Source organism: Tripterygium wilfordii, chromosome 16, assembly GCF_013401445.1.
Source record: "Tripterygium wilfordii isolate XIE 37 chromosome 16, ASM1340144v1, whole genome shotgun sequence".
Classification (NCBI taxonomy): domain Eukaryota; kingdom Viridiplantae; phylum Streptophyta; class Magnoliopsida; order Celastrales; family Celastraceae; genus Tripterygium; species Tripterygium wilfordii.
This window is the reverse complement of record NC_052247.1, coordinates 5,406,023-5,428,483: the sequence shown is the minus strand read 5'-3', so window position 1 is coordinate 5,428,483 and position 22,461 is coordinate 5,406,023. Positions and strand designations below refer to the sequence as shown.

Here is a 22,461-nt window from a genome sequence, read left to right as displayed (position 1 = left end):
GCTGATAAACCATATTAAATCGCAACGAGTTTTACACAAAGTCAATTTAACTTGTATAAACAATTAGAGAATCATACAAAAATCATATCAGAATAATAAAATAAGATATCCAAAATGAGATTTAATAATGTTATTAGATGATATGGTATTAGTCAACACAGCATGATATGGTATTAGTCAACATTCAACACGGCATGATATGGTATTAGTCAACATTCCATAATTACATCCCTATAATTATGGGATTGACAGTAGAATTAGGGAGAAAGACGTGTGATTCTGTAACTATATATGTTAGACTTTGTAACATAAAGTCATTATGAAAGAAAAACGACACTTGCCATCATTCAATTCTTTCTTTTTTATTCTTCATGGTATCAGAGGGGGCCGTTCATAATCATCTGCTCCATCCTTGTTTTGCCTAAAAATGGCAGATATTATCTCGTCCAGTTCAAAGGCAGAAAGTTCTTCTGTCTCTGCATCATCAAATTTTTTTGAAGTTAATTCCAATCAGCGTTTGACTTCAGCCCTCTTGAATGAATTCAACTACCTTCCTTGGTCAAGGGCTATTTTATTGGCTCTTGGTGGAAGATCAAAGCTTGAATTTATCGCTGAGAATAGCGTTGCTCCTGATGTCAATTCAGGAGAATATAAAGCTTGGATCGCAAATGACAAATTGGTCATGACTTGGCTGCTTAACTCTATGGAACTCCATCTTGCTGAGATTTTCAGTTTTTCAGAGTCTTCTGCAGATCTATGGAAAGCCGTTAAAGAGATGTACGGGAACCAGAATAATGCTGCGCGCGTGTTTCAACTCCAGAAAGATATTGCAAGTCTTCAGCAAGAAGGTAAACCTTTTGTGCAATTTCTTGGTAGTTTGAAAAGTATGTGGAATGAATTATCCATTTATCGTCCACATACAACTGATTCCGCCGTTCTGTTAAAACGGGCTGAAGAAGATAAAATTTTTCAACTTTTGGCTAGTCTTTCTCCTGACTATGAAGATCTACGTAGTCGCATACTCATGAATTCAGAACTACCCTCCCTTGCAAATGTATGTTCAACTATTTCTAGAGAAGAAGTTCGTAGAAAAGTTATGAACGTAAATGTTAAATCTGATTTTTCTGAGGCCCGGGCCTATGTATCCAACCATAGACGATCTGAAGAAAAAGGAAATAAGGGTAGGAGACCCGAATTGAAGTGCACTCACTGTAACAATATCGGTCATACCATGGATCGATGTTGGATTCGTCATCCTGAATTAAAGCCAAAATTTGCAAGAGACAACAAGAGTGCACAGAAACGTTTCCAATCATCAGGCTACAAGGCCAATCATGTGACAGCTTCATCCACGGATGGGCTCTCAAAGTTTACTTCTAGCCCGATCACGCTCATCAATGAATTCGCCTCTTATCTTCAAGCAAAACAAGGTGAGATTGATAAGAATGAGAATGAAAGTTCATCAGCCATGCTTAGCCAATTTGCGGGTTTTCTTGCTGAAAATAAGAATGTCTCAAATGAAGACAAACCAGGTATTTTGAATGCTTTCTCAACTGCTCTTAATGTAAGTAATGTGCATGATTTTTGGGTCATAGATTCAGGTGCCACTGATCACATAACTAATAATCGTAGCATCTTACTTGATTTTGAGACATTGTCTCCGCCATCTCAAATATCAGTTGCTAATGGCAAAAGTGCATCAATTAATGGGCAAGGAAAATTAAAATTACTCTCTGACCAAATTGCATCATCCGTTCTATATGTTCCTTCCTTCCCTTTTCAACTACTCTCTGTTGGAAAGATTATTGCTTCACTAAATTGCCATGTTATTTTTTCTTCTCACAATGTTGTATTTCAGGATATAGTCACCAAGAGGACGATTGGTGAGGGCTTTTTCTTTCAAGGTCTTTATTATCTTCTCAAAGATTGTCGCGTTCCTAAGGGATTTCACGTAAATGCCTTTCTAGCTCCAGAGCAACAATTGTGGCATCAACGTCTAGCACATCCCTCAGAGTTAATTTTAGCAAAGCTTTTTCCTAGTTTCAATAAAAATTCCATCAATTGTGATGTTTGTCACTTCTCCAAATCTACTCGGTTACCATTTTCTTCCTCTACATCTCGTTCAAATAAAATTTTTGATTTGGTGCATTCTGATGTTTGGGGCCCGGTTCTCGAGTCATTTGATGGTTATAAATATTTTGTCACATTTGTTGACGATTTCTCTCGGTTTACTTGGCTATATCTTTTAAAATCAAAAAGTGAAGTTGTTCATGTGTTTCAAGATTTTCATAAACTGATAATGACTCAATTCTCATCTTCAATTAAGATTCTACGATCAGATAATGGCACAGAATATATGTCTCATATCATGACACAATACTTGAGCATGCATGGCATCATTCATCAAACTAGTTGTGTTGGTACTCCACAACAAAATGGCATAGCGGAGAGAAAGAATCGAGACCTACTTGAGAAAACAAGATCACTAATGTTTCAAATGAATATTCCCAAGAAATTTTGGTCTCAAGGGGTGCTCACAGCCACCTATCTTATTAATCGGCTGCCTAGTAGAATTTTAAATTTCATCTCTCCATTTGAGTTGTTGACAGGAAAGAAGCCGAGCTTGTCACACCTTAAGGTTTTCGGTTGTTGTTGCTATGTGCACATTCAATCCTCTCAACGTGACAAGCTGGATCCCAGGGCAGCCAAATGTGTTTTCTTGGGTTACTCTCCTACACAAAAGGGGTATAAGTGCTATCACTCTATCTCTAACAAAGTATTTGTCACCAGAGACGTTCGATTTGATGAAGGCACTCCCTATTATATTCGCTCTGGTGATATTTCGAGTCAGGGGGAAGAGTCCTTTTGTGACTTATTTCCATTGCCAACCTCAACAGATAACAATTATGCTTTTGATCATACTAAAGAGGTGGAATCTCCTGCTACTGTTACCGACAATAATATGCCATCACATGAAGAATCTCACACATCAACTCCCAATATTGATCCAACACTTGAAGCAGCTACAGGTACTAATTTACAAATTGAAGCACTTAATCCTACTGGTTTATCTCCTCGACGCAATCCTCTCCGTGAACGTCGACCACCATCAAAGCTGCAAGATTATGTCACATATACGGTAAGATATCCAGTCAATAATGCTATTGGATATCATCGATTATCCTCATCTTATGTAGCTTATCTCAGTACCATTACCAAAGAAGCTGAACCTCGAAACTTTCACGAAGCCAACGATCAAGAAGTCTGGCGACGGGCTATGCAAGAAGAACTTCAAGCTCTAAATGACAATCAAACTTGGAGTGTTGTTCAACTACCGAATGATAAGAAGGCAGTTGGTAGTCGATGGGTATACAAGACAAAATTCAAGTCAGATGGCTCCATTGAAAGACATAAAGCACGATTGGTAGCACAAGGTTTCACTCAAACGTATGGAGTAGACTACAAGGAGACATTTGCACCTGTGGCAAAAATGACAACCGTTAGAGCGTTATTGTCCGTGGCTGTAAATCATGGATGGTCTCTATCTCAGATGGACGTTAAAAATGCCTTCTTGCATGGAGATCTCCAGGAAGAAGTATATATGAAACTCCCACCAGGTCATCCTCAAAGCAGCGACCCAAAATTGGTGTGTAAATTGCATAAATCCATTTATGGATTAAAACAATCTCCCCGGGCTTGGTACGCCAAGTTGAGTGCTGTGCTTGAAGAGATTGGGTTCATAAGAAGCCATGCTGATCATTCAACACAGCATGATTTGGTGCATTCTTATTTAATAATGTTATTAGATGATATGGTATTAGTCAACACAGCATGATATGGTATTAGTCAACATTCAACACGGCATGATATGGTATTAGTCAACATTCCATAATTACATCCCTATAATTATGGGATTGACAGTAGAATTAGGGAGAAAGACGTGTGATTCTGTAACTATATATGTTAGACTTTGTAACATAAAGTCATTATGAAAGAAAAACGACACTTGCCATCATTCAATTCTTTCTTTTTTATTCTTCAAATGTCAATAGAGTATAACAACAAATCCAACACTAAATAAGAAATCCAAGAACTAGTAACCATCCTCCTGCTCATTTGTACAGACTCTCATGCGTGCAAATGGCCGTTGTAGATTCTGATGATTAGTGGTGAATCTAGGATACGTACTAATAAAGAGAAGGCCTCTACCAACAAATACAAGTAATGAAGCCCATCTCCTAGGCCCATATTAGTTAACTCTTATGTTGTACAACTATTTACATTTGAATAGGATTGTAATACTCAACAGTTCTCTGCCATTCTCAGTATAGACAGTCTGTAGTCTATAATATATAGGTTTAGCTTTATCTCCTTGCGTGTGCGTACATGCTACCGTGTATCTCAATATAAACAATATCTTGTACATCAATAAATCAATCAATGAAAGTACTCTCTTAATTCTCTTTATGGTATCGGGAGCCTGAAAAACTCTGGTGAGTTGCACCGATCACCTTGTCTTACAATCATGACCACGCCTCCTCCTTCCACCACCTCTCTTACTGCTTCTATAACCATGCCAGTGACCCCTTCTATCACAGTCCAGGCCATCAACCCCTATCCCTTTTGTCACAGCTCCTTTATCCACCCAACTCATGCTTGTTGCAGGAGCATCTGTGAGGTTTTGGTACTTGAAGGATCTTTTCGTCGGGCTTGAAGTAGTTGGTATGTTCTTAATGGTATACAAGGCAACGAATTCTTCATGAGTCAAGTCTGCAAATTTGTTAGCGCTTAACTTGTAGGTCCTGTTGTTCCCAGCCTTGTTGAAGTTTTCTATATACTTCAAGTTTTCCTTGAATATATTGAATCGCTTCTCCTTGTCTGCAATGTCCTTGTACGTACGACCATATTGACCCATCCATTGCTCATGCTTTTCAGCAAGGAAGGCATCGTCATTCAAGGTCTGGGACAAGCCTTGAGCTGCACAAAACACAAAAATCAGCAAAATGGAAGCAATGAAATTGTTTTGAAGTGATGGACTCATTCTGACAGGTAGTGTGTTTTCTTTATGCCAATTTCTTTAGTGAGAGGTAAGACTTGGGGAAGTATGCATACAATCTCCAGGTATATATAGATGAAATTGTTCGGTAATTTCACAATGTAGTGTGCAAAAATGGTGTAGAAAAGACAGAGTCTAGGCCACCATTGTCAAGCTGAAGTTCACACTGATATACAACGACAGTCTGGTTCAAGCACAAATCCTTCTCAACGTATGAATTGCGGCTGATTAGTCTCATCTTGAGTGAAAATGTTGCCAGCTTCTGGTCGTCGCAGAGTCTACGAACAGTTCCAAGTGCAGTCTTCTTGTGATTGAGGCACTAATTAGCTCCTATAGATATCTTGCATTGCATCTGAAACAAAAAAAATTGCTATTAAAAAAAGTTGCCGCGTAGGAATTTAAGGAGGAGGAAGTTGTATTTTGTGATTCGGAGCATTTAGGCTGTACAAAATTATCGAGATAACCAAATTTTTTGGGACGATTAATTTTTTATTTATAAATATTCTTTAATGTAAAATTTAGTATCGAACCCTCCGAGTCCGAATGAAAATGATAAAGATCTTAGCAGTTGGTATTTCAGTCGTTGAGTTGGACGCAAAGGATGTAAGTGAATTTGTGAAGTTGTACATGAAATCTTGTACATGAAATCTTGTACATCCAACTCAACAACTGAGATAACTGGAATACCAACTGTTGGAGCCCTATCAATACTGGAGTTCAAACCCACATGCCAATTGCCAAGTACAATCCAGGAGAGAAACTTTTGCTACTTTTAGGGGGAAGAAAAAAATAATATTTCGTATAAATCAATCGAGAATTTACGCAAAAATACAAAATGGGGGAGTTTTGTTCCAATAAAAACAAGCCAAAAAAAATTTAGAAGTAATGATAAAAGTTACAAACTTACCAATATGTATGTGTCAAAGATATTTCATATTCATCTTCATTCTTCTTCTTCCTCCTTGTGCCTCCGTAGAGGAAAGTTGTTATCCGACCGTCATCCTCGAGGAACAAACTGTTGTGAAACAGGTCCTCCTTAAATGGAGAATTTACCTTCTAATGTAGAAAATATCTGAGACTGCTGTGATCATCAGTCTTGATTATGAAGTGTCTCTCTTGTAGATAATTCTGCCATCTTTTAATAGCAGAAACTATAGCCATTAATTCCTTCTCATAAGAGGAGAATGACTGATTTCTAGGACCTAGAGTTTAACTAGAAAATGCAATTGGTCTTCTTTTGTTGTTGTAATACTGCCCTAATTCCATTACCTGAGGCATCACATTGCACTACAAAGGAAATAGAAAAATCTGGTAACACTAAGTCTTGTGGGGATACCATTATATCTTTAAGCTTTTCAAAAGCTTCAATTGCTGCTTTAGTCCAAATAAATCCATTCTTGTTAAGCTGATATAGTGGATGATAGACCTTCTCATATCCTGAAACAAATTTTCTATAATAACCCGTTAAACCCAAGAACCCTCTTAGTTCTATGAAATTAGTAGGAAGAGGCCAATCCAGAATTGCTATGAGTTTATTAGGATCTGCTACTACTCTTTCTCTGGATACTACATGCCCTAGGTATTTCACCTTATCTTGGCCAAAAGCACACTTTTGTTTCTTCACTAGAAGCTGATTTTGCTGAAGAATATCAAATGTTTTCCTCAAATTTGCTAAATGAAGTTCCCAGCTCTTACTATATAGCAAGATATCCTCAAAGAATACCAATACAAACTTCCTCAACAACTTTTTTAATATATCATTCATCAAGCCTTGAAAAGATACAGGTGCATTAGTAAGCCCAAATGGCATTACTAAGAACTCATAGTGTCACTCATGAGCCCTAAAAGTTATTTTTGCTATGTCATATGGATGCATTCTGATTTTGTGATAACTTAATCTAAGATCCAGTTATCACCAAATCTTCACTTGACCACCATCTGTAATCATTACTTCAAATTCTACAGTTTTGATAAAGCCAACCCAAGTGTTTGATCAGTTTAGAACTAACAAAATTATGAGTACTGCCTGAGTCTATTAAGACAATAACTGGATGATTTTTAACTACCTCCTTTACTTTCGTAGTATTCACAGCAATCATTTATGAAATCCCATAGAATGCACAAACACTAAGAGTGTGTTTGGATTGAGGGATTTGGGGGGAAGGGAAGGGAAGGGAAAGGGAAGGAAGAGAAGAAAAGGGAATGGAAGGGAAAATACATTTCCCTCTCTCATGTTTGGATAGATAAAAAAAAAAGGAAAGAAAAATAGTTTAATTTACTAGTTTATCCTTATTTTTTATGTTTAAGTGTTATGTCCAAGGGTAAAATAGGTTTTAAACTTATAAGTAACTTAATTAGTAATCTCTTCCCTCCAAATGACTCCATTTTGGGAGGAAAGAATTTTGGCAAAAATTTAATCAAATCTTCCTCCCAAATCCCTTCAAATCCCTCCCCTCAATTTTTTATAAGCTATCCAAACAAGGGAATTGGAAGGAAACTCCCTTTCCCTTCTCTTCCCTCCCCTCTAAATCCCTCAATCCAAACACACTCTAAGTTCCATTTGTTGCAAAGCACTAGTCTGAACATCCTCACTGACAGTCTCAGAAACTTCTTCTATATCATCTTCAAAATTGACTTCTAGCAACAATAATTATTTCTTGCAACATTTGTGACCTCTAACATATTTTTCATCACAATAAAAACACAATCCCTTTAATTTCTTTTCTTGAACTTCTTCTGGTGAAATCCTTCTAGCAGGTAAGTTATGACTAGTTTTCTTGAAAGGAATTTCAGTAGGTTTTGACAGCAAACAAGAGCTGTTACAATTTTGTAGGAATAGGTTTTGACATAGCCATGTGAAAGTGATTCAATTTAGAATCAGCTTGGATTGCTATGGCTTTGGCTTCATGAACATTTCTGATTTCACATCATATCTAAATTCAGCTTTAAGTCCTCCTAGAAAATAATTTTTCAACAGAGCAGGACTGTAACACCCCAAATTCTTCACCAGAGGTAGTTACACGGCACGGTAACTATTCGTATTTTCCCAGATGCTCGGGTCCACACGATTAGCATACCGTAAGCCTTAATTATCAGATTACATCATCCTAACATCAAAGTTTCCAAATTTCTTAATAATCCATACAATCGTCACATAGCACATACATACTTATGGATCTAATACCGATATAAGTTCTTACATCTGTTTATGAGGTTCTAAATTTATTACAAAACCATGAACTGTATTATGACTGGATCCCTTCACTTAGCACTTCCGAATATCTATATGTATGGAAGACATGTAGGAGGGTTAGCCAAGCTAATCATAGAGCAGATACATATATAGTCATTAAATTTCTTTAACTTTCGAGAAATTTTAACAATTATATAAGATCATTTATAATAGGAAGAACCAAATCAATATGCATGTAGTCTAACAGGAAACAACATAATATAAAAGACGAAATGTCATTATATAGAAACGTAACTCAATTCACAATTCATGAAAATCCATTCCCTGTCTGACATTCCCATTTGTATAGTAATTCACATATTCCCAAGTACGATTTTCCCGGATTCGTCAATTCGGTTAGTAAATAGGAACTCCACCGGTATGCTTTCCCGTCGGAAAGATCGTGGCGAAATATTTTAAGGGTGTGGGAGTATAATCGCTCCAACCACACCGCCCTAGTCGCACCACGGGACTAGTTGCAAACCCACAACCGAGCCAAGGTTGAGGTGGCCATGTGCACAGGCATGCAATGCTTATATTCGTTAATTCCGAGTAACGAGGAACGCAGTACAGGGAGTTTGAAATCATATTGTCACTAATATCAATCAAAGGATTTAATGACATTCAACACCTCATAAATTTCTTAGCACAACATCCCTTTTAATCAAAGCATGGCATACAGGTGCATTCACAACTCAATTCATTTGTAACTCTAGTTATGAAATCGTCAATCTATACAAGCTTGGATTCAAATTCTGAAATGTCGTGCACATATAAAGATATGTATAGAGAAATTTCGTATCTTTTTTCATGGTTCTCAAGCGGTCATCTATGACACATAATAATTGGACACATATCAAATAATGTACTTCCGTCTAATCATAATAGAAAAACTTGTAAATCACGTCGAAATATTTTAGACATAGTAGCGACGACGAACCTTACATAATCACATCAAGTAGTAAATATATTCACTTAAAATCTTTTTTAATATTTTAGCAACGGCAACCCTCACCTTTGCCGACAATTCAAGTTTGAGCAGGGCCTTTCCCTTTTATTTTATCGTAAACAAGGCTTGGTCCAACGTCTTCCGTTCCTAGTCAAATCATTTGCTTTTACTTCAACAAGTACACAAGCTTAATGAACATATTAAGTATATTGTTACCGTATGATATGAGTTTATTAAGCTTTAAGATTTTGTTCAGTGACCGTATATTCCCAGTTTTAAAAAAAACAACGAATTTCGCCTGACTTGACTATATCATGAACTTAAACCCAATCTGGTTATACTCGGTTTACCACACATTTATATCCAAAATAGATAGAGCTATGTTAGTCAACATTTTTATATACTAAAAGTATATCATTCATCATATATATATATATATATATATATATACACACACATATATATATTTCCTATTCTCGTTTATGCAGGTTATTGGGTACAAGGCTTCCAGATTATTTCATGTATGTGATAACTTGTTTAAGGTCACATGATTCATGAAATACATGTATGCAAATACCCATAATCAGTGTCTCCATTTATGATCATTACTTCTAAAGAGACATCACTACATTCTGACTAGTATCCTATAACCTCCAAAATTTATCATGCATCTTGGGACCCACACATTCACTCAAAAAAATCAACATGCAGGTTCAGTTACTTGGTTTCTAACTCATATTTCGGTTAAACTACTTGAAAGATGATCAAGTCCTTGTTTTCTTGCACGATTTCTTCGTGTATTTCATCATATAAGAATTAGTTTGCTATTCTAAATTTCTCGGCAGCCCTGCATGCAATCCTTATTTCCATCCGATCTACACATGCATGCCATGATCTCATCTAAATGTATCATGTCCCTATATTGATTCGTATAACATCAATGATTTTGAGTGTCTTTACCTTTAACCTCTCGCTTTCTCCTTGTGCACGAACTCCTCTTCGTTCGCTGGGTTCTCCTAACCAGAGATTGTATTAATACTTATCAGAGCCTCGGTTATAAGCTCCTAACTAACCAAAACAGAAATGGACTCTTTCTTACCTTGATTGTTTTTCTTCTTTCTTTTTTTTTTTTTTTTTCTCTCGGTACTCCACTTGAGTTCTTCCAAAATCCTAGCAAGGAAATATCTTACACCTTCAGTGGCTCATCCACATGATTTTTATCAAATTTTTGACAGGAAAGAAACTTACCTGCACACCTGAGTATTACTGCAACTTAACTCTTCTTCTTCTCGGGTGTTGCTTTCACTCTTACTCTATCTTTCTTTCATTCTCTCTCTTTCTCGCTAGGTCTCATATGCTTGTGTACGAATGGGTATCTCACTTCCTCTTCTCCTTTTTAATCTTCATTTTGTCTTCGTCCAAGTGACAGTTGGCGATCATGCAGCCTCCTAATCGATTACTCTGTGTAATTTCGCCTCTCTGTACACGGCAACCCACTCTCCCATATCTATCACTTTAGATTTTCTTCCCAACATCCTTTACAATGACCTTCCCCCGCATTGGTTATTTCACCTCTACATTCTACTCCATTTCCACTTGTCATTCATGCCCTGACCTTAGCTCACTATACCTCTTTTAATTCTCTTATACACGGTATTATCATTAATAGCTACTACTCTACCTTCCTCTCCAATTGGCCACCTTTCACATCATTTTTCTTACCTTCATTTACTCATTCTTTCTCTTAATTTTTTTTTTCTTTGGTCTTATCCCCATTTGTTCTCATGTGAGGCTTACTAATTTGTCTTATTAGGAACTAGTTACCTATAACATTCCTTTATGCAAATCCAAAGTCTATATTTGCTACCATTACTTTACGTAACCCTATATGTTCATGCATGCATTTATTATTTAAGCTTAACGTACATTTTTAATTTATTCTCATATATGCTTAATAACATACTCCTAATTTAATTATTCAATTATCGATATTATATATATGCATATATTTTCGACACGTATGTAAGATTTTTTCTTTTTCTTTTAACACGTACTTGGTAAAAATTTCCATATGTTACAAGGACTAACACCAGATGTCCTATTTGCTAATTTCATGAAATCTGTAATAAACTCCTTCAAACTACCAATTTTGTTTCAATTTGAACAATAATTCAGCAAAATCATCGAATTCAATGGGTCCAAATTCTCGACAAAATGCCTTAATAAAATCTTCCCATTTAGGTGTTTTGGAGACAATCCATCCAACGAAACCATTGAAAAATCTTATTTTCAAAGTTAAAAGAAACAATAAGTACCTGCTGATGATCTGGTGTGCCCCAGAAGGAGAAGTATTGTTCTGCCCTGTATATCCAGACCACTCAATCATCACCTTCTGTATAACGTGGAAATTCAATCTTCTACTAGTTATTTCTAGTCTTACCTCCACGAAGTGCTTGTACATCATTTCATATGTACGAAAGATGAAGCCCTAACTTAGATCTGTCATCTTCATCGACTGGTCCTGGAACTTGATGATTCATCACATACTTGCCTTTCGCGAGACTAGTTGATAATTTCAAGTCTATTTGTACGTCTATCAGTAATGAAAACTTTACAAATTCACTGTGAACGAAAGTCTGCAAACTTTCCAGAGTTGTAGAGATCTTCTCCGCATTTGCTTCTAAAATGGATAGACGATTATCCATAGCTGAAGGTGTGTTCTTATGTGTCATGCAACAGGAAGGGAATTTGAGGAATCAACAGCTCCGATACCAATTGATAGCCCTCGTTGTCCTCGACCTAGCAATGGCGGTAATAAAATCTAGAGAGAACAAGAAATGGAAAAGAAGAACAATTTCTTGTGTATTCATCAAATTTGTTGAATACAAGCTAAACCTCCCCTAAAACAGTTCCACTAACCCAGTGAAACCCAATTGTTATTAAACCAACTATTAACAAACTCAATGGTACACGTGACGACATCTAAACCTTTGGATCCTATCAGTTTCCTCTCATAGTTGTCATTCTGGGCATTTTCTTCGTAACTTCCATCCAATCGTCTCGAGCAAGGCCATTACAAAGTCTAGCCGCTTGTGAGAGATATTGTCAGTCCTAGTTTCACAAAATTGATTGATTTTCCATCAAAGGTGGCTTTAGGATGAGCATCATCATCTTACTCAGGCAATGCCTTGTGTTACAAGCATCTCAGCTGGACGTGGAAACATAAGAAATCAGCATAAAATCAACAGACTCAAATGTTACAATCCAGCAAGAGAAAACTATGAGAGAAATTAGCAGAAAGAGTTGATATATAAGTGCACAAACAGAATATATAGACGTTTTCTGCAAATCTTGTATCTTATATTCTTTACGAATTTTGTGAAGAAGAAAGCATAGAAACATAAGAGTCCATACCTCGGCGTAGTTTCTTGCTGTACACACATCCGTCTACTTCCTTGATCATATATAAGGCACGACGCAAGGCAGGATTATTATCCACAGAAAAATCTGCCCATGGAGCTATTCTAGACAGTAATGAAGGTGGCAGCCGTGAAGTTGGTAGAGAAACTTTTTTCTTTCCCAAATTTATTTGCCCCACTTCTCTGCTTCTTCAAACTATTCTCGGCCACAATTTGGAAATGTCTTGGCTTTATTGTTCTTCTTTGATCTTGCTCTCCCTCGGTGAGAATTGAGCAAGATCTCGCTCAGGAGAGTATGTTACTAAGTTCATTAGAATCTTTGTTCAGATCTATCAAACTGGAGACTGATGATGATTGGGTGATTGGACCTCTATTTTGAGGTTCCAATGTCCTTTAATTAGGATGTTTTAGCACTTAGTTAATGTATTTTATTGAATTCTAGCTTAATTTTATACTTACAAATGTTTCCCCTTGGTTTTGTAGGAATCGGACCTTGTTCGGGCAAGTTAGAGCACTTTTTGGGCACCTTTTGCTGTGAGGTGTCGGGACACCTCCCAAGGTGTCCGGACACTTACTATCCGGACACCCTTATTAGGTGTCCGGACACTTCCTTTGAAAAATCAAACAGAGCCTATGACGAAGACTTGATGAAGCCCACGTGTCCGGACACCTTCTGAAGCCGTTCGGACACCTACCGCGGATCTGTAGTTTTCTACACCAAAATTTCAAGGGCATTTGGGGTAAATCATGTTTGTAACCAATGGGGAACGATTTTATAAGGGTAGTTAGGTATTTTCTATTGTAAATAAAGGGGAAAATCCTAAGATTTGGGTTTCTTTCTCATTCATTCACTAAACAACATCTAGCCTCCATAGTTTTTCTCTCTTTATCTCTCTCTAGGGTTTCACTTAGTTCTTGTGATCTTGATTGTAAACATTGGTTTTCATCTATTAAATTGATGTTTATTCTCATTATAATGAGTGTCTAAGTTTCCTTTCTAGTTTCTAGTCCCGAACGGTGGGTGCAAGGTTTCGATTACTCTAGGTATGCTCAAAGAATCGTAACTTCAATTCTTCTCTTTTAATTTCGTGATAGTTGTGTGATTGGATATATGAGAATGACATATTTGATTGTATTCTTGGATTGTCTAGTCTAGGGTTTGCATCTAATGTGTTCGATTGAGAATTGTTAAACCCATTGCATGATTTCCTTAATTAATTGAGTTTTCCATTGCATACCTATTAATTATGTGTATTGATGATGGGGTTTTGGGTTAATTTAGGAATGTGCATGGGAGAGTTATGGTTAATTGATCTTTGAGTGTGAAACTAGGGTGTTAGCCAAGCCAAGCCCTAAGGGGGAACAGTAATCCATAATATTAGGTGCTAATCCCTTTGCGTTCATCGTAGATTAAGAGACCCGCTGGCCTACATGTATGAATTGAAGTCTTATAACCCAATTCTCTTTGCATATGCATGATTGATAGTATCACACAATGCATTGTGTATGGTTGTGTGTGTTTGCAATGATACCTTGAGTATGAGAACCGAGTAGCCACCGGGACGGATTAGAGACTAGGTTTTTAATTAATTATTTTAAATCCAATTCGTGCTTACTTTGATTACAAAATCGCTCATGCTACCGAGTCATTCGACCCATTTCATTTACTCGCTTTTATTTGATATTCATTGCAGTGTTAGCTACTCATTTGCATATCATTCACTTCAATTTGTATTGCTTCCTCGTGGATCGATACCGGACTCACCGGTTTATTACTTGCCGATACCCTACACTTGGGGTAAGTACACACACACACTTTGGTGTCGGTCAAGTTTTTGGCGCCGTTGCCGGGGAAGCGAGTGTCAAAGACGAAGCTGGGTGGCTTGTAGATGCTAGCTTTATGCTATTAAATGCCATCAAATAAGGAAGGAGCACGATCATGCTTCAAGGGTAACTTCGTTCCTCCCTTTTACTTGCTTTCTAGTGTAGTTGAGTTAGTGTAGTTGCTGAAAAGAGAGAAAAAAATCGTGAGGAGAACTTGGCGGATGGGGCTAAGTTAGATTCCTGTGGGCGATGGATGCCACCTTGTTTGCTGCTTGGTAGTGATACGTCGTTTGAGAGAGCTTTGCGCATTTTTATTTCTATCACTACTTGCTACATCTTGGTGTGTTATTGTTCCTAAGGTTGATTGTTGTTCTATTCTTATCTCTACTCTTGTTCTTGCTTGATATTGTTCTTGGTTGTTTGTTGATTGTTGATTGAAAATCTTGTGTTACTTGACTTGGTTGATTGCTACTTTTGTGTGCTACTTGCTATTGTTCCTTGCCATCATGTCTCAACTTAGAGATAATGTTAGTGGGCGTGGGTCTAATAGAAATGGGAGAGATGGTGATATAAATGCGAGTGATGCAGGGAGTGTACATGGGGGTGATATGAATCTTGATGCATTGCGTCGTCTTTTGCAACATGTGAATATTGATGAGTTGATGAATCTGGTGTAAGTGCAAGATGCCCAAAATGTGCCAAATGCCCAAAATTTGCCAAATGTTCAAGTTGAGCATGCTTTGCAAAATGCACCTCAACCACTTCAACAAGACAATGCAGCGTAATTTGCCCCGCAAAATGTTTATCAACCTCCCAATATGCCTCCCGCATACCATATGCCTCCCCCATACAATTATGTGCATCCCATGTATTATCCAATGCCACAAGTGCTACAATATGCTCACCTTGGGCAAAACTTTCATGCACCTCCTCCTATGGAGTACATTCATGCCCAAGCTTAAGAGCATCGCACTTTGAGGGAGCTTACGCATCCCGCAAGGCAAACTCAACATTCTTGCATCATCATGCCGCCGAACCAACAAAACGTGAGCCTTAAACCATCAATGTTCCAAATGATTCCCAAATTCCATGGAATGGAATCGGAACGACCATATTCACATGTGCGTGATTTTGAATCGGTGTGTACTACTTTTGGTGATGTCACATGCACACAAGAAATTTTGAGACTCAAACTTTTTCCATTCTCTTTGAAGGATCATGCAAAACAATGGTTTGAGAACTTGCGCCCCCAATCCATTGCGACTTGGGCGGCAATGCAAGAAGAATTTCTCAACAAATATTTTCCTTCCCACCGTACCATTTCTTATCAAACACAAATCATGAATTTTCATTGCAAAGAACATGAAACCTTCTTCCAAGCTTGGGAGAGGTTTAAGGATTTGTTGTTTATGTGCCCTCACCATGGATTTCAAAAATTCCAAATTGTGAATTTCTTCCATAAATCTTTGACTCCATCTTTGAAGAAATTGGTTTCCACTATGACTCAAGGTGACTTTTTGAATAGGGATGCCATTGAAGCATTCACTTTCTTTGATGGGTTGGCGGAGAAATCCCGATCTTGGGAAGCTCCTCCACTAACCCGACATGATGTTGTGCCAAACTCTAGTGGCACGTTTGTTTTGAATGAAAATGATGATGTGCATGCTAAACTTGCTTTGTTGTCCAAGAAATTGGAGTCCCTAGAGTCACTAAAGGCTCCTATAAATGTGGTTGGTGTTGATGAATATGTTGCTTGTACTTTGTGTGAAAGTAGGGATCATAGGACGGATGAGTGTAATGCTTTACCGGCTTATAAGGAAGTCCTATTTGGGCAAGGTTATAATAGGAACAATTCTCAAAACTTTAGGAAGCCCTACCCTACCAATAACCAAGGCAACAATTCTTACAATGAGAATTACCCTTGGAGGAATCATCCAAATTTTGGGTGGAGGAATGATGGGAATGATCAATCTCAATCATTCCCCAATCCACCCCAACAACAATTACCTCCTCCAAGCGTTGCACAACCAACTCCACAACCTTACATTCCACCTCCTAAGAGGTCTCTTGAAGACACTCTTAACATTTTCATGCAAGCTCAAATAGGGGAGAATCAAAAGGCCAACAAATTTCAAGAACAAACCAATAGGGCCATTGAGGATATTAAGAGTCAAATCACTAAGGTTTCCCAAGCTCTCACCATCTATGAAAAGGGGAAATTTCCGGCTCAATCTTACCCTGATCCTTCAAAGCAAACCAATTTGATAAATTCATCTAGTGGGAGTAGGGAGGTTAGTGGACATGAGCATGTGCAATCCATTCTTACTTTAAGGAGTGGAAGAGTTGTGGATAGACCTATACTCTTTAAGAATAGTGATGAAAATGATGTGGTGCAAGACTTTGGTGATGGTGTGAAAGAGAGAGGAAGTGAATAGTGAAAATGAGAAAATTTTGCTTGGTGAAAAAAGAGTTAAGCAACAAAGAGACCGTGAGGATAAAGTAGAGCCTAGCAAGGAGAGTGAGTACATCCCCTAGATACCCTTTCCCCAAAGGCTAAGAAATAACACCAATAAGGCATTGCATAAGGAGATGTTTGAGCTATTTAGACAAGTTAAGATCAATATACCTCTCTTAGATGCCATAAAGCAAATACCCTTTTATGCCAAGTTTCTTAAGGATTTGTGTACGGAGAAGAGGAAATTAAATGTTAAGGAGAAAGCTTTCCTAGCGGAGTAAGCAAGCTCCATTATTCAAACCAACACCCTCCCTAAGTACAAAGACCCCGGTTGCCCTACTATCTCATGTGTCATAGGGAACCATAGGGTGGAGCAAGCATTGTTAGACTTGGGAGCAAGTGTGAATCTCCTTCCGTACACAATCTATCAAAAATTGGGGTTAGGTGAATTCAAACCTACTACGATTACCCTACAATTAGCCGATCGATCCATTAGGGTTCCTAGGGGTACTGTTGAAGATGTGTTAGTACAAGTGGACAATTTTTACTATCCCGTGGATTTCATTGTGTTAGATACTCAACCCCCCACTAGCTTTAACACTTCCATTCCGGTCATTTTAGGTCGCCCATTCCTAGCAACTTCCAATGCCTTAATCAATTGTAGGAGTGGGGTGCTACAACTTTCTTTTGGGAATATGACCATGGAGATGAATATCTTTAGTGTGACTAAGGTTATGGGTGAGTGTGAGGATATAAGGGATGTAGATTTTCTCCATGCCCATGTTGAGGATAATTTGGACTTAACCCTTGCAAAGGGTCCAGTTGAAGGTGTGCTAGCATTGGGTGCGAAAATTAGTCAACCTTTGTGTGAGAAAGATGACATTTAGGAATTAGAATCTCCAACACTTAGATTTGAATCATCCCAATTGCATCCACCAAGACCGGAAAGAAAACCTTTAGTAAGTGGAGTGAAAAAGTCTCCTAAACGTCACTTTGTGCAAAAAGTTATTGGAAAAATTAGGAAAGTGTGGCGGCCCAAATCTCGGGTACAATTTTTTCCCGGAGATTTGAGAACCAAGGAGGATGGACCTTTAGATGTTCGCCATGTTCCTCAACATGGAAGTAGTGATTTTGAAGACACTAGTGGAGGGAAAGTGTTTAAGGTGAATGACCAATGCTTGATACCATTCATGGAGAACTTTGATGCATTGGTTGTTCCCCGGGATCTAAAGGATCCCACGCCCACCTAGTTTGTGGGAGATTTCACCCTTGTACCATAGTATGGTTGTGATTTGTTTTGATTTGATTTCAATTTTTGTGTGTGTTTTGTAGGCTCACAATCCATTTCCTAATTTTCGCTCCTTATGCACTTATTCAAGTTGGGGGGTGAGAATTGTGAAATGGTTGTGTGTTATGTTATGATTTTCTTACCCTTAATTTTGGTGTGTTTTTGTATGTTCACAATGCATTTCACAATTTGTTCTTGCCTTGTTTTTTCATTCTTGACATTGGGGACAATGTCTCATTTAAGTTGGGGGTGAGAGAATTGTCAATTCATTGTGAAACTTGCTTTATTTTTGTGTGCTTTTGTTAATATCAAAATTTTGAAAATTTTGAAAATAAAAAAATCTTGTTGTGTCATGCTTGGATAGTGTGGTTGGTATTAACTTTTTCAGGATATACTTCGTCTCTCATGATTCCGACCACTTTTGGAGAGTATGGTATGATTTCCTACCCCCTATCCTATTGTGTTGTGCTTTGTTGTTCATACATGCTAGATGGACTTTAGGAGGGGAAGGATAGACGCTTTTGGGATTCACTACCAATTTGAACATTAATTTATTATTCGTGCTCAAACGTGCAAGTGTAGAGTAGGTTTCTTGATTTCTTTTGTGAAGTTGATACATGCAATTAAGTGGGATAGTTGTAATCAATCTTTCTTGGGATGATTGGGACCTAGTTTGATATAAAATTGTGATTGAGTAGGCATCTTGGCATCGAAGCATTTGTATGACTACGTTTTTGGATCATTTTGTCTGAAAAACTACTTTTTTTACCCTTCTCATCCTTTTGAGCCATTCTTCATTGATATACATTGGGTTTTGGGTGATGCTATTCGTTGATATTCATTTGACATCTTATGCGCCTGTTCTTCAATAGCTTTGCATCCATTACATTTGATTACTGAGAAGTGTGATTTTTGTATTTTGCCACTTGCCTGTGAACTTAGGATTGAATGATTCATTAGGTTGAGAGATTTGAGCCTAGCCTATTCATTTGTGAGTGATTATAAGCCTAAATTTCTTTAAGCCTTTTTATTTCACTTACAAGCCTTGTGTGAACCACTTCCTTAAATACTTCCCACCTTTGGTTGCAAGGTTGAGTAGGAGCTTGGAAAAAAAAAAGTTGATAGTGATATTACCCTTTCTTACGTTGAAAAAAATTGAGGGTTGTTGTATAAATGTTGTTCATTTTCGAGAAAGAAAAAGAGAAAAAAAAAAAGAAGAAAAGAAAAAAAAGCATAGAAAAGAGAAGAAAAACATCAAAAAGAGGTGTATGCAATAAAGAATCCTTTGTGTGTAAAGAAGGAGAAGTCTTTGAAATTGTGGTACAATGGAAGGGGTGACAAAAATGAGAAGTTAGCTCACATGTTTGAACTTAACCTTGCAACTTGTTACCTAGTTCCCAATTCTTCCTACCTTGTCCCTTAGCCACATTACAACCCATTTAACCTTTTGATGAATTTGATCCAAGTTAAGCAAGTGAGTTGGTGAATGCATTAATTGCTCTTGTAGGTGATTTCTTTCTCAAAGCTATGCCCATCCAAATTATCTTTTATAAACACATACATTTAATCCAATTGTGTAAGTCATTCACTTAGCACAATGCTTTCATATTTTTGTGTACATTTGGGATTGGGGATTATGAACACCAAAAGGGTTCATAACAAGGTTTTACTTGTGTTAATGTGTTGAGTTGCCTTGCTTAATTACACATATATTTTTTATAGTATAAAATGTTCTTGGTCATTTTTAAAGGGATTGAGATCGATTTTCCAAAGATTTTACATGTTTTTGACTAAGCAGGGGAATTGGGGGATTAGCTCTATTTCTTGCATGTAAGAACTTAAGAATCATTTATGGTGCTTTCAAAGTAATGGTGGATCCCTTGGCAAGTGTTTGTGGGTATCGCTCTGATAAACCCTCACGAGACTACAACTCGTCCACTAGGGTGACCTAGGGGTTTAAAGGCTTGTTGCATATGCTAAATGCAACCGTGATTCCTACGTCAGTGAGTTAGGTTTTTATTTTTAGGTAGTGTTTGCATTGCTAGGGACTAGCAACGTCTAAGTTGGAGGGTGTGACCGGACCTCTATTTTGAGGTCCTAATACCATCTAATGAGGGGGTTCTAGTATCTTAAGTAATGTATTTGTGTTTAAATAAGTTAGTTTTACTCTTATGATTGTCTTTCATTGGTTTTGCAGAAAATATGATTAAACTGACAAAATTGTAAGCTCTCGGGACTGAAGAAAAGTGCATAGAGATGAAGAATTGTCCGGACACCTTCATTGGATGTTCGAATAGTTGAATCCAAGGGCAAAAAGGTCAAAGAATCATGAAGCTACAGCCAAAAATGAAAATCTGCACAAACTGTCCAAACACCCTATAATCTGTTTGGACAGTTGGAACCAGAAGGTTTAATCTTCCACACAGATTTCAACCGTCCGGACAGTTGCCCGATTTCTGCATTCCAAGAATGATTAATTGAGCTGGGTTTTTGGGTATTTCTCAAATGTAACCAATGGGAGAAAGCTTTGTAAGGGTAAATAGGTAATTGTACTTATAAAAAGAGGGGAAAACCCTAAGATTTGGGTTTTCTTTCTCATTCATTCATTCTCCAACATCTAGCCTCCATAGTTTCTCTCTCTTTCTCTCTCTAGGGTTTTACTTAGTTCTTGTGATCTTGATTGTAAACATTGGTTTTCATCTATAAAATTGATGTTTATTCTCATTATAATGAGTGGCTAGGTTCTCTTTCTAGTTTCTAGTCCCGAACGGTAGATGCAAGGTTTCGATTACTCAAGGTATGCACAAAGAATCGTAGCTTCGATTCTTCTCTTTTAATTTCGTTGTAGTTGTGTGATTGGATATATGAGAATGACATATTTGATTGTATTCTTAGATTGCCTAGTCTAGGGATTGCATCTAATGTGTTCAATTGAGAATTGTTAAACCCATTGCATGATTTCCTTAATTAATTGAGTTTTCCATTACATAGCTATTGATTATGTGTATTGATGATGGGGTTTTGGGTTAATTTAAGAATGTGCATGGGAGAGTTATGGTTAATTGATCTTTGAGTGTGAAACTAGAGTGTTAGCCAAGCCGAGCCCCAAGGGGGAACATTAATCCATAATATTAGGTGTTTATCCCTTTGCGTTCATCGTAGATTAAGAGACCCGATGACCTACATGTATGAATTGAAGTCTTATATCCCAATTCTCTTTGCATATGCATAATTGATAGTATCACACAATGCATTGTGTATGGCTGTGTGTGTTTGCAATGATACTTTGAGTATGAGAACCGAGTAGCCACCGGGATGGATTAGAGACTAGGTATTTAATTAATTGTTTTAAATCCAATTTGTGCGTACTTTGATTACAAAATTGTTCATGCTACCGAGTCATTCGGCCCATTTCTTTTACTTGCTTTTATTTTATATTCATTGTGTTTATTAGTGTTAACTAGTCATTTGCATATCTTCACTTTAAATTTGCATTGCTTCCTCGTAGATCGATACCGAACTCACCGGTTTATTACTTGACAATACCTTACACTTAAGGTAAGTACACACACTTCCGTGTCGGTCAAGCAGCTTAGCCACGCGTAGTCTCTTGCGGAACATACATCCATGTTTTGCCCTGATTCTAGCTAAGGAACGATGCAAGGCAGGATTTTTCCCTGCAAAAGCAACTGTTCATTAACCTTAATAGATTGCTTCAGGAACAACTGTTCATGGCTGAAAATTCAATTTGGTATCTAAAACAACCAAAAATCCTAAGAGAAAAACCTCAGCACAACGAAAAGTGACAGCAAAAGTAAAAAACTTCTACCGCCAAACAAATACGACAAAATTGTGGCAAATGAAAAAGAACCCCAACTATGAAAGTATATCCAATTTCACCTTTCCTTTAATAAGAAATATGATGTGCCAAATATATACATACATTTGCACATCCTTTACACATAAGTTCATCTCATTTTGAGTTGATTAAGAGTTGATATTGCCTAAGATAGTTATATTTGCATATTGTAGGTGTCAAGGCAAGAAAGGAAGGAAAAGAGTGCAAAATGAAGATTTTTACTCCAGAACCAATTTCCGATCGATCGGAGCCATTCCCGATCGGTCGGACCTGCCAAAACAGCCTTGAATTCATGGAGACAGAGGCTATTCACAGCACGCGCAGTTTCGTGAAAAAGTTCCGAATTCACTTGTTTTTAAGCCAAAACGACCCCAACTTG

The 22,461-nt window shown here is 37.5% G+C and overlaps 1 pseudogene; it reads right to left on the bottom strand.

Annotated features, from left to right (window-relative positions):
* Nucleotides 1–15,809: 15,809 nt before the first annotated feature.
* Nucleotides 15,810–15,909, bottom strand: LOC119981569 (annotated as a pseudogene).
* Nucleotides 15,910–22,461: the final 6,552 nt, after the last annotated feature.